Source organism: Callorhinus ursinus, unplaced genomic scaffold, assembly GCF_003265705.2.
Source record: "Callorhinus ursinus isolate GAN/ISIS: 27379988/994484 unplaced genomic scaffold, GSC_fseal_2.0 scaffold4, whole genome shotgun sequence".
NCBI classification, from domain to species: domain Eukaryota; kingdom Metazoa; phylum Chordata; class Mammalia; order Carnivora; family Otariidae; genus Callorhinus; species Callorhinus ursinus.
The window spans coordinates 139,743,580-139,755,843 of NW_027397066.1; the positions used below are offsets into that span (position 1 = coordinate 139,743,580).

Below are 12,264 nucleotides of genomic sequence, written 5' to 3' on the forward strand. Positions count from 1 at the left end.
GTGGTTCCCAAATGTCTTTTCCGGAGGCGGAATTGCCCCGCCCTTGTCGGTCCGGGCTAAGCAAGCTCCTCAGGTTTGCTCTCAGGAGCTTTTGTTTCCTCCAAGTTCTCGGTACAGCTTTGGAGGACCAGGGTGAAAATGGTGGCCTCCCACTCTCTGCCCGGAGGAGCTGAGAACTCGGGGCCCCGCTCCTCAGTGCGCCCCCAGAGAAAAGCAGTCACTCCTGTGTCCCCGGTCTCCAGCCGCACTCCGCGCTCACCGGGCCTGTGACCGAGCGTTTCTGTCTCTGGCACCTGACCCCGTGTGGAGTCTCCAAACCCAGCAGATCCCTGCGGAGCGCTCCTGCGCCGCTCCTCCCGGGGAAGGAAGGGGCGTCTCCCTGGCTCTGCCGCTTGTTCGGTCACTGCTGGAGGAGCAGTGGCCCAACTGGGCTGCGGATTACAGTTTATGGCAACCCGGAGCTGAGAGCCTGCGCCTTGGCTCTGTCTCTGCAGCCGGCTTCCCCGCTCCGATACCTGGGAGCTCTGCTGCACTCAGGCACCCCCGGTCTTTCTGTGACCCCAAGGGTCCTGAGTCTACACTGTCCCGCGAGGTTTCCACCTTCCGCTTAGCCACTGGAGTGATGTCCCTCAGCGGAACCGACTTCTAAAAGTTCCGATTTTGTGCTCCGGGGCTCTAGCACTTGCCAGAAGCGGCCGATAGAGGCCCCCTCCCCCGCCGTCTATCCTCCCGAATATCGCCTCGGATTCACTTCTCCGCACGTCCTACCTTCCAGTAAGTGGTCGCTTCTCTGTTCAGAGAGTTGTTGCTACTCTCTTCTTTGATCTCCTGTTGAGTTCGTAGGTGTTCAGAATGGTTTGATCCCTATTCGGCTGAATTCCTGAGACCAGACGAAATCCAGGTCTCCTACTCCTCCACCATCTTGCTCCGTACCCCCTTGTCACATTCTTAAGGGGTCGCATGCCTTCCTGCAAACCTCACCAATACTTAATATCCAAATGAATGATAAGCACCAGAGAAATCTTGCGAAAGTAGTTTTACAAGTAGAAAGTCAAAGAAGACATTTATAATCTCATACTCCCTGAATGTCCCCTCCCCCTTGAGCACTAAGCATATAACCACCGGCTTCATGTAGCAAAAGTACAGGTCATTCTACTTCGTCCCTGTGCTACTTAAATAAACCTACTAAGTTGCACCATACAATGTCTCAAGAATTCTTTCTTGATTGTTGCTCTCCCTGACCCCATAACATTTCTATATTTAACTTTTTGAGGGACTGCCAAACTGTTTTCCACAGCAGCTGCAACATTTTACATTCCCACCAGCAATGCACAAGGGTTCCAATTTCTCTCTACATTTTCATAGATACTCGTTATTTTCCCTTTTTTAAAAAATAGCCATCCTAATGGGTGCATAGTGGTCATTTTCCTTTTTGTAAAATAAAAAGTAGAATCTACCAGGATGAATTGTTTTCCGATTTAAAGATTACAGTTGATGTGATGTACAGGCGTCCCCCCCCTTCGCCCGCCACCGACCCTGCTTCTCGAAAGTTCACTTTCATGAAAGACCTACGTTAGTAGCTGTTTTAGTTAACTGAAAGAAATCCAAACAGGATTTTTGCTTTTATGAAAGAGGTGAAGAATGAAAATAGTGGTCAGGGTTTGTTTTGTGGATCATGCCCCTCACTTCTGCCCTCAGCGGTGAGAGTGGCCTCGCCAGGCTTCTTTCTTGGGAACTACCCTCAGCATCTCGGCATCAAGCTGCCATAGCTTAGAATTGTTCATGCACATCTGTGCTTTATCTGGATTTATTTTGTGCATCTGTTAGCAAGATGTGTTCTAAAATATCACAGAAGCTTAAAAGAGGTTATTTTGGGGGTCTGGGAATGCTAAAAAGTTTTCTAAATAAATTAATAGTAATTGCTTCTCTGCTTTATACCATTTTGGCTTCCACCACAATTAGTACTGCAATGAAAGTAGTTATACATGCCCCTTCCTGGGCTTGTGTGAGGATGTCTTTGGAGTACAGACCCAGGAGGGAGACCGCTGAGCCACAGATTATACATGTACTTAATTTGATTAAGTACTGCCAGAGTGCTCTTCAGACTGTGCATGAATCTATCTCCATCCATTAGTGCATGAGGACTTCCTTAGTCCTATAGCCTCTTCAGATCACTAGCAAGAAAGGAAGCTCAGAATTTCTGTGTCTTGCTTTATTTTCATAACTGTGTCTTTTAAAGATCAAAAGTTTTTAATATGATGAGGTCCAATTTATCATTTTTTTTCTTTTATGGTTTGTGCTTTGACCTCACCTAAGCCAAGATCACAAAGATTTTCTCCTATGTTTTCTTCCAGAAATGTGGGCTTTTATATTAATTCAAGTTAGTATTTGTTTATAGTGTTTATGGTTCATTTTTTTCCCCATATGAAAGCCCACTTCCAATGTTTGTTGAAACGCTTACTCTTTCTCAATTAATTGGCCTTGACATCTTTTGATAATCACTTGACCATATATATGTGTGGATCTATTTCTAGACTTTCTATTCTGTTCCATTAATCTGTATCTATATGTCTCTCCTTATTTTTTTTAAAGATTTTATTTATTTGAGAGAGAGAGAATGAGAGATAGAGAGCACGAGAGGGAAGAGGGTCAGAGGGAGAAGCGGACACCCTGCTGAGCAGGGAGCCTGATGCGGGACTCGATCCCGGGACTCCAGGATCATGACCTGAGCCGAAGGCAGTCGCCTAACCAACTGAGCCACCCAGGTGCCCTATGTCTCTCCTTATTTTGATACCGCATTCTCTTCATTACTGATACATAAGTGAAACTGGTAATTGGGTAATTTGTGAAATAGGCAGTCTTTTATTTTATTTTAAAAGATTTTATTTATTTATTTGAGAGAGAGAGAGAGCACAGAGGGAGAGGGAGAAGCAGACTCCCCCGCTGAGCAGGAAGCCCAATGCGGGGCTTGATCCCAGGACCCTGAGATCATGACCTGAGCTGAAGGCAGATGCTTAACGACTGAACCACCCAGGTGCCCCAGCAGTCTTCTTTTTTACATGCGCCTGTGCTTGTCCCTATGGCTGGACTTCACAGAGTTCAGTGAGGTCAGGAGTGTGTGAGGGAAGGGATGGTGGGACTGACATTGTTGGTTGGCTGACCCAACCTGAACCATAGTCCTGATCTCCCCAGCCAGTCTCCATGTATGGGTGTCCATGTGACCCACTTCTGGCTAGTGAGATCGATTTCAGCTGTAATATCTGTCACACAGATATTTATCTTATGAGAAAATCTTGGCAAGTAAGTGATAATAGGTCAGTACAAATTCATCAGCACTATAGAAAAAGTTTTTAAAATTTTTGCTCACTAATAGTGGATAAGTAGTGACAATCTTCATCCTTGAAGATGTATTTTGTAACATTTTCCTCCTCTGGGATATTTGTTATCATAATAAATGCTCCAGGTACCCTTTATTAGTTTGATTACTAGAAACCCTATCCCCCTTTGTTGTTTAAATACTAGATTCCAAGTATATTGGATAAGGACCCTCCATAATAATAATTATTATTCTACTACTACTAGTGGAAAGGTTAGCAGTATGTACGGTACTGTTTATTTATTTATTTATTTATTTGAGAGAGAGAGAGAGAATGAGAGATATCACGAGAAGGGGGAGGGTCAGAGGGAGAAGCAGGCTCCCCGCTGAGCAGGGAGCCTGATGTGGGACTTGATCCTAGGACTCCAGGATCATGACCGGAGCTGAAGGCAGTTGCTTAACCAACTGAGTCACCCAGGCGCCCCAGTACGGTACTTTTAAAAAAACAGAAATTTTTCCATGGTTATTGTTTCTTGAAGCATATCTGTAACACAGATACCCAGTCCTAACAACTATTAGATAATAAGACGCTTTAAAAAGGCTTTTCAAAAATTAAGTCTAAGTTGTTCAAAGATATATGGCTGCACCACAGTGATTGCAGGTGAGAGCAAACACAGAGGTAGAATTTTTCCTGTGCGAGAATTGAAATCAGTACTACTGCACCCTACAGTACTATAATTTCCACATTAGTCAGTGTTCATTAACATACTGTACTGAATTGGGAATTAAGTGTTAAACACAGACTTGATTACATTTTCCTAAAAGATCCCTAGACCAGACTCTGACTGATTTCATGAAGAAACACGACCCTTTAGACAACAGCAGCAACAAAAGGATAACTTGGGTCTTGTTTGATGACTCGCATGAGTTGATGTGGTTGGTCTTTCAGGGTTTACAGTTAGGACCAGGTGCCTCACAATTGTTCTGAGGTGAGATACTGGGAACTGTAGCCTTCCCAAGAAGGGTACAAAGCCTGGAGAACATGCCGATGGATGAGAGTGCCCCTCTCTGACAAGCACATCATGGATCTCTGATACTCCTCCCTCCTGTTACCCTTTGTAGATCCTTCCTATATGCTCAGCTACCTGCCAACCTACTCCCAGCAGATTCATCACTACCTTGTAAGAGCAGAAGACATGGAAAGTCAGCTGAATTTGTGCAAATGTATTTTACATTTATATCTTTTAAATGTAAAGCCTTTTGTCAGCAAAATTTTATAGATCAGGGAAATTACACTATTGTTCACTAGTACAGGTCTATGATTGGTTGCTGGGAACCTCATACATTTCTCAGTCTGTGATAGTCAAGAGATTTAGGGTGTTCTTTGTTCCTCTGCGGCAGAGCTTCAGTTTTTTTTTTCATAGAATGTTATTTATTTATTTATTTATTTATTTATTTATTTATTTATTTATTATGTTATGTTAATCACCATACATTACATCATTAGTTTTTGATGTAGTGTTCCATGATTCATTGTTTGTGTATAACACCGTTTAATACATGCCCTCTTTATTACCCATCACCAGGCTAACCCATCCCCCCACCCCCCTCCCCTCTAGAACCGTCAGTTTGTTTTTCAGAGTCCATCGTCTCTCATGGTTCATCTCCTCCTCTGATTTCCCCCCCTTCATTATTCCCCTCCTGCTATCTTCTTCTTTTTTTTTTTTTAACATATAATGTATTATTTGTTTCAGAGGTACAGGTCTGTGATTCAACAGTCTTGCACAATTCACAACACTCATCATAGCACATACCCTCCCCAATGTCAATCACCCAGCCACCCCATCCCTCCCACCCAAGCTTCAGTTTTTAACAGAGGTTTTCAATTCTTAAGCTAGCCTTTGGAAAGAGAAAAAAATAAAAAAGTAAATAATTGCTTCCCACATGTGGCTTCAATATTTTTTCCTCATAAAATTAAAAAAAAATTTTTTACTTATTTTTATTTTTTAGACTGAGCGAGAGGGACCTCGCTCTAGAAAAGAGCACAAGCACTAATTTCTTTGACATTGTCAATAGCAACATTTTTCTAGATACGTCTCTAAGGCAAGGGAAACAAAAGCAAAAATAAATTATTGGGACTAACCAAAATAAAAAGTTTCTCCACAGCAAAGGAAATAATCAACAAAACAAAAGACAACCTACTGAATAGGAGAAGATATTTGCAAATGATATATTCGATAAGGGAGCATGTGCAAGTCGGGGGAGGGGTGGAGGGAGAGGAAGAGAGAGAATCTTAAGCAGGTGCCTAGCGTGGAGCCCGACGTTGGGCTCAATCTCATGACCTTGAAATTATGACCTTGAAATTATGACCTGAGCCAAAATCAAGAATTGGACACTTAACTGACTGAGCCACAAAGGCATCCCTCATATGATTAAAAAAACCCCAAAAAACAGCTTTATTGAGATAAAATTCACGTATAATGAAATTCAGCCCTTCAAAGTATGTAATTGAGTGATATATATTCACAGAATTGTTTAATTATCTCCACCACCTAATTTTAGAACATTTTCATCACCCTACAAAGAAACCTTGAACCCATTAGTAGTCACTCCACATTTCCAACCACTCCCAGCCCTTGGCGACAGCTAACCCACTTTGTGTACCTTTGGATTTGCCTATTATGGACATTTCATATAAATGGAAATATACATTATGTGGCCTTTTGTGACTGGTTTATTTCATTTAGCAAAATGTTTTTAAGACTTTCATCTATGTTGTAGCATGTATCAGTATTTCATTCCTTTTCATTGCTGAATAATATTCCACTGTATGGCTATACCATATTTTGTTTATCCAGTTGTCAATTGGTGGACATTTGGGTTGTTTCCAGTTTTTGGCTATTATGAATAATGTTATGTACATTTTTGTGGGCCATATGTTCTCTACATTTAAGAGTTTGTTTTTTTGTCTCTTTTTTCTTTGTTCATTTTGTTTTGGTTCTTAAATTTCTCACAGGAATAAAATCATATGGTATTTGTCTTTCTCTGACTGACTTATTTCACTTAGGATTATACTCTTTAGATCCATCTATGTTGTTGCAAATGGCAAGATTTCTTTTTTTTTTAAGATTTTATTTATTTATTTTGACAGAGAGAGACACAGCGAGAGAGGGAACACAAGCTGGAGGAGTGGAGAGGGAGAAGGAGGCTTCCCCCTGAGCAGAGAGCCTGACGTGGGGCTTGATCCCAGGACCCTTGGATCATGACCTGAGCTGAAGGCAGATGCTTAATGACTGAGCCACCCAGGTGCCCTTCATTCTTTTTTTTTTTTATGGCTGAGTACTTTCATTCTTTTTTTTTTTTTTAAAGATTTTATTTATTTATGTATTTGAGAGAGAGAGAGAATGAGAGACAGAGAGCACGGGAGGGAAGAGGGGTCAGAGGGAAAAGCAGACTCCCCGCTGAGCAGGGAGCCCGACGTGGGACTCGATCCCGGGACTCTGGGATCATGACCTGAGCCGAAGGCAGTCGCCCAACCAGCTGAGCCACCCAGGCGCCCGAGTACTTTCATTCTTTCAAAAGAATGAGATCTTGCCATCTGCAACAACATGGGTGGATCTAGAGGGTACAATATATATATATCATCTCTTCCCTATCCATTCATCTATCAATGGACATTTGGGTTGCCTCCATATCTTGGCTATTGTAAATAATGCTGCTATAAACATAGGGGCACATATATCTTTTCAAATGACTGTTTTTCTTTTCTTTGAGTAAATACTCAGTAGCAGAATTACTGCATCATATGGTAATTCTATTTTTAATTTGTTAAGGAAACTCCATACTGTTTTCACAGTAGCTGTACCAGTTTGCATTCCCACCAACAGTGCAAGGGGTTTCCTTTTTTCCCACATCCTCACCAACACCTGTTGTTTCTTGTGTTGTTGATTTTAGCCACTCTGACAGGTGTGAGGTGATACCTCAGTGTGGTTTTGATATGCATGTCCCTGATAATGAGTGATGTGGAACATCTTTTCACGTGTCTGTGGGCGGCTGAATGTCTTTGGAGAAATGTCTGTTCATTGGATTTTTTGGGGGTGTTCTGGTGTCAAGTTGTGTAAGTCCTTTATATATTTTGGATACTAACCCCTTATCGAATATATCATTTGCAAATATCTTCTCCTATTCAGTAGGTTGTCTTTTGTTTTGTTGATTATTTCCTTTGCTGTGGAGAAACTTTTTATTTTGGTTAGTCCCAATAATTTATTTTTGCTTTTGTTTCCCTTGCCTTAGAGACGTATCTAGAAAAATGTTGCTATTGACAATGTCAAAGAAATTAGTGCTTGTGCTCTTTTCTAGGATTTTTATGGTTTCAGGTCTCACATTTAGATCTTTTTTCCATTTTGAGTTTATTTTTGTCTATGGTGTAAAGAAGTGGTCCAAGTTCATTCTTTTATATGTTGCTATACAGTTTTCCCAATACTGTTTATTGAAGAGACTGTCTTTTTCCCAGTGCATATTCTTGCTTCCTTTGTCAAAGATTAATTGACCATACAATCATGGGTTTATTTCTCTCTATTCCGTTCTATTGATCTATGTGTCTTTTTATGTGCCAGTACCATACCATTTTGATTACCACAGCTTTGTGGTGTATCTTGAAATCTGGAATTATGATATCTCTAGTCTTGTTCTTCTTTTTCAAGATTGCTTTGGCTATTCTGGGTTTCTTGTGGTTCCATATAAATTTTAGGATTATTTGTTTTTGTTCTGTGAAAAATGCTGTTGGTATTCTGACAGGGATTGTATTAAATCTGTAGGCTGCTTTGGGTAGTATGGACATTTTAACAATATTTGTTCTCCCAATCCATGAACATAGAATATCTTTCCATTTGTTTGTTTCATCTTCATCTTTCATCAGTGTTTCAGTTTTCAGAGTATAGATCTTTCATCTTCTTGGTTAAATTTGTTCCAAGGTATTTTATTCTTTTAAAAAAAATATTTAAAAATTTTTTTTCAAGATTTTATTTATTTATTTGAGAGGGGAGAGAGAGAGAGAGAGTGGGAGGGAGGGAGGGAGAGAAAACAAGTGGAGGGAAAGGCAGAGGGAGAGGGAGAAGCAGGCTCCCCACTGAGCAGGGAGGGGACATGGGGCTTGATCCCAGGAACCCATGATCATGACCTGAGCTGAAGGCAGACGTTTAACCAACTGAGCCACCCAGGCACCCCTGGAGGTATATTATTCTTTTTAGTGCAATTGTAAATGGGGTTGTTTTCTCAGTTTCTCGTTCCGCTACTTCATTAATGGTATATAGAAATGCTGTGGATTTCTGTATATTGATTTTGTATCCTGTGACTTTACTGAATTCATTTATTAGTTCTATTAGGTTTTTTTTGGTGGAGTCTTTAAGGTTTTCTATATATAGTATCATGTTGTCTGCAAATAGTGAAAGTATTACTTCTTCTTTACCAATTTGGGTGTCTTTTATTTCTTTTTCTTATTTGGTTGCTGTGGCTAGAACTTCCAGTACTATGTTGAATAAAAGTGGTGAGAGTGGACACCCTTGTCTTGTTCCTGACCGTAGGGGAAAAGCTCTCAGTTTTTCAACACAGAGTATGATGTTAGCTGTGGGTTTTTCATATATGGCCTTTATTATGCTGAGGTATATTCCTTCTAAACCTACTTTGTTCAGGATTTTTATCATGAATGGATGTCATACTTTGTTAAATGCTTTTTCTGCATCTATTGAAATGACTATACAGTTTTTATCCTTTCTCTTGTTAATGTGATATATCACATTGATTGATCTACATATATTGAGCTACTCTTGCATCTCAGGAATAAATCCCACTTGATTGTGGTGAATGATTTTTTTGAATGTATTGTTGGATTCTGCTTGCTAATATTTTGTTGAGGATTTTTGCATCATGTTCATCAGAGATATTGGTCTGTAGTTCTCTTTTTTTGTGGTGTCTTCATCTGGTTTTTGTATCAGGGTAATGCTGGCTCCATAGAACAAATTTGGAAGCTTTCCTTTCTCTTCTTTGTTTTTGGAATAGTTTGAGTAGGTATTAACTCTTCTTTAAATGTTTGGTAGAATTCACTTGTGGAGCCATCCAGTCCTGGGCTTTTGTTCGCTGGGAGTTTTTTGATTACCAATTTGATTACTGTCCAAATTTTCTGTTTCTTCCTGATTCCGCTCTGGGAGGATATATGTTTCTAGGAACTTATCCGTTTCTTCTATATAATTTTTCATAATATTCTCTTATAATCCTTTGTATTTGTGTGGTGTTGGTTATTTCTTCTCTTTCATTTCTGACTTTGTTTAGTAGTTCCATTTTATAAAGCATAGTATTTTATTTATTTTAAGTTTATTTATTTTATCTCTTAATCCTACACCCAACATGGGGTTCAAACTCATGACCCAGAAATCAAGAGTTATTGCTCTTCCAACTGAGCTAGCCAGGCGCCCCAAGCAATGTATTTTACATTAATTGACTTTGAAGTTAGTACCTGAAGTAGAACCAAAAGAAAAAATGTTGGGACTGTTAGGATACACTATTTATAGTCAAATTATAAATGTGAAAATAATCTTGCATATCTTGAACAGAATGAAGAAGTATATTAAAAGATTGATACTCTATGACCAAGTGGGATTTATTCTAGAAATGCAAATGAGGTTTATAGTTTTAAAAAACTATTAATATAATCACCATATTAGTAAGTCAAAGAGGAGAAACTGTATGATCATCTTGATTGAGGCCAAAAATGCATTTAACAAAATTTAATATCCATTTCCAATGAAATCACTCAGTAAAGTAGAATTAGATGAATTTTTCCTTAACTCATTAATGTCTGTAGTAAAATAGAGGTGCCACCAGTATATTAAAACAGGGAACCCAATAAAAACTGGAATGGAAGCAGCAAAATTGTCATTTTTGGAGGTTATTTTAAACTATATGTACAAAATTAATAGTTGGCTTATATACAAAAAATCCCTAGTCATAAAATAGAGTGGCACACAACACATCAATTTCAATAGGAACAAAAATGTAAATTAAATAACAAAACCTTAACAAGAAGTGCTATATGAAGAAAATGATCAAAGAGATCTGTTTGACTCCAAATACAATGTTGATCACTATGCCAGATGAAAATATATTAATTTATAGATAAAGGTAGCATTTCAAATAAGTGGTAAAGAAAAGTCATTCGGTAAGGGTTTGGGACAATAGATTAGTCATCCATCCAGGGAAAAAAAAAAAAGAAAAAACCAAACAGATCAAGATTTTAACTCCTTACATGGTAAATACCTTCTAGATGGATCACATATGTAAGTGTGATAGATGACTCAGAAGTACTAGAGGAAAAAAATGGATAAATATATTTCCCTTTGAGATATGGCAGACTTTTTAAAACTATGTCACAAAAATTCAGAAGCCAAAAAAGATAAGATTTATAACTTTGACTTTTTAAACTTTTGTGTTGCAGACAACCAAACAAAAAATGAACTTAACAATTCACACTGTAAGGAAGGGAGAGAGAGAGATGACAAATCAGGAAAATGTTTCATAACATGACACATAACAAAGTGTTAAAAATAAAAAAAATGTGTACATATATGGGAGAAACAAAAAGAAAGATGACAAAAGAATATGAACAGGAAATTTATAAAAAGAAGGAATAAAAAAAAAGAAGGAATCCAAATAACCAATAAGCATAGGAGATGTTTAATCTTTTTTTAAAATTTTTCTTTCTTTTTTTAAGATTTTTTGTTTGTTTGTTTGTTCATTTGAGACAGAGAGATACAGAGAGAGAGCATGAGCAGGGAGAGAGGCAGAGGGAGAGGGAGAAGCAGGCTCCCCGCCGAGCCAGGAGCCAGACATGGGGCTCGGTCCCCGAGGACACTGGGATCATGACCTGAGCGGAAGGCAGATGCTTAACTATCTGAGCCACCCAGGCGCCCCAGGAGATGTTTATTCTTATTAGGAATCAAATACTAGCTAAGTAAAATATCAATTAAATACCATTTTTTGGATCTCAACAAATATTGAAAAAGTTAATAACATTCAGAATTGGATATGGTTTCAGGAAATGCATACTCTCATGTCCTATTGATGGGAATATAAATTGGTACAATATTTCTAGAGGATAGTTTGGCAATATGCATAAAAATGACCTAAAACCCTACATATGGTAATTTATCCAAAAGAAATAAATGAGTGAGAATAGATGTAACCATGGGATACCTCATGTGGCTCTTTTTTATAATGGTAGAAATTCAGAACCAGCCTAGGTAAGTTGTGTCAAGGTAACACATGGATTCAGTAGAATACACTGCAGCCTGTAGGCTAAAATGTGCGCTGGCCACCACCCCGGTGGTTCCTCCACACTCCCCCTGCCATGTGCTCTGAGCCTACTGCCCAACTAAGGATCGCCCGCTGGATCAGGCCGTTAGCCTCCTTGTGGTCATCTTCTGCAAGTACTTGGGCAGCGATGGTGACAAGAATACCCGGGGCAAGAAGGACCTGATGGAGCTGATCCAGAAAGAGCTCACCATTGGCCTGAAGCTGCAGGATGCTGAGATTGCAAAGCTGATGGACAACTTGGACCGGAACAAGGGCAAAGTGGTGAGCTTCCAGGAATATGTCACCTTCCTGGGGGCCTTGACTTTGATCTACAATGATGCTCTCAAGGGCTGAAAATAAATCAGGAAGGTGGAGACTGTCTATAAGGCCTGCCTAAGTCTAATCCAGTGGTGGGTAACTGTTCAATAAGTATCTTTTTTTGGTTAAAAAAAAATACATGTCAGCCTGTAAAACAAGAAAGTAGTTCTTTATTGATGGATATGGCAAGATCTCAGGGACAAATGATTGGCTGAAAAGAAGCATGTTTCAAAAGAGTGCATATAGTGTGTGATTTCATTTATGTAAAATTGCATTAATCTACA

At 39.4% G+C, this 12,264-nt stretch overlaps 1 pseudogene; it reads left to right on the top strand.

Annotated features, from left to right (window-relative positions):
- Positions 1 to 1,675: 1,675 nt before the first annotated feature.
- On the top strand, positions 1,676 to 12,016 carry LOC112825796 (protein S100-A6 pseudogene; annotated as a pseudogene).
- Positions 12,017 to 12,264: the final 248 nt, after the last annotated feature.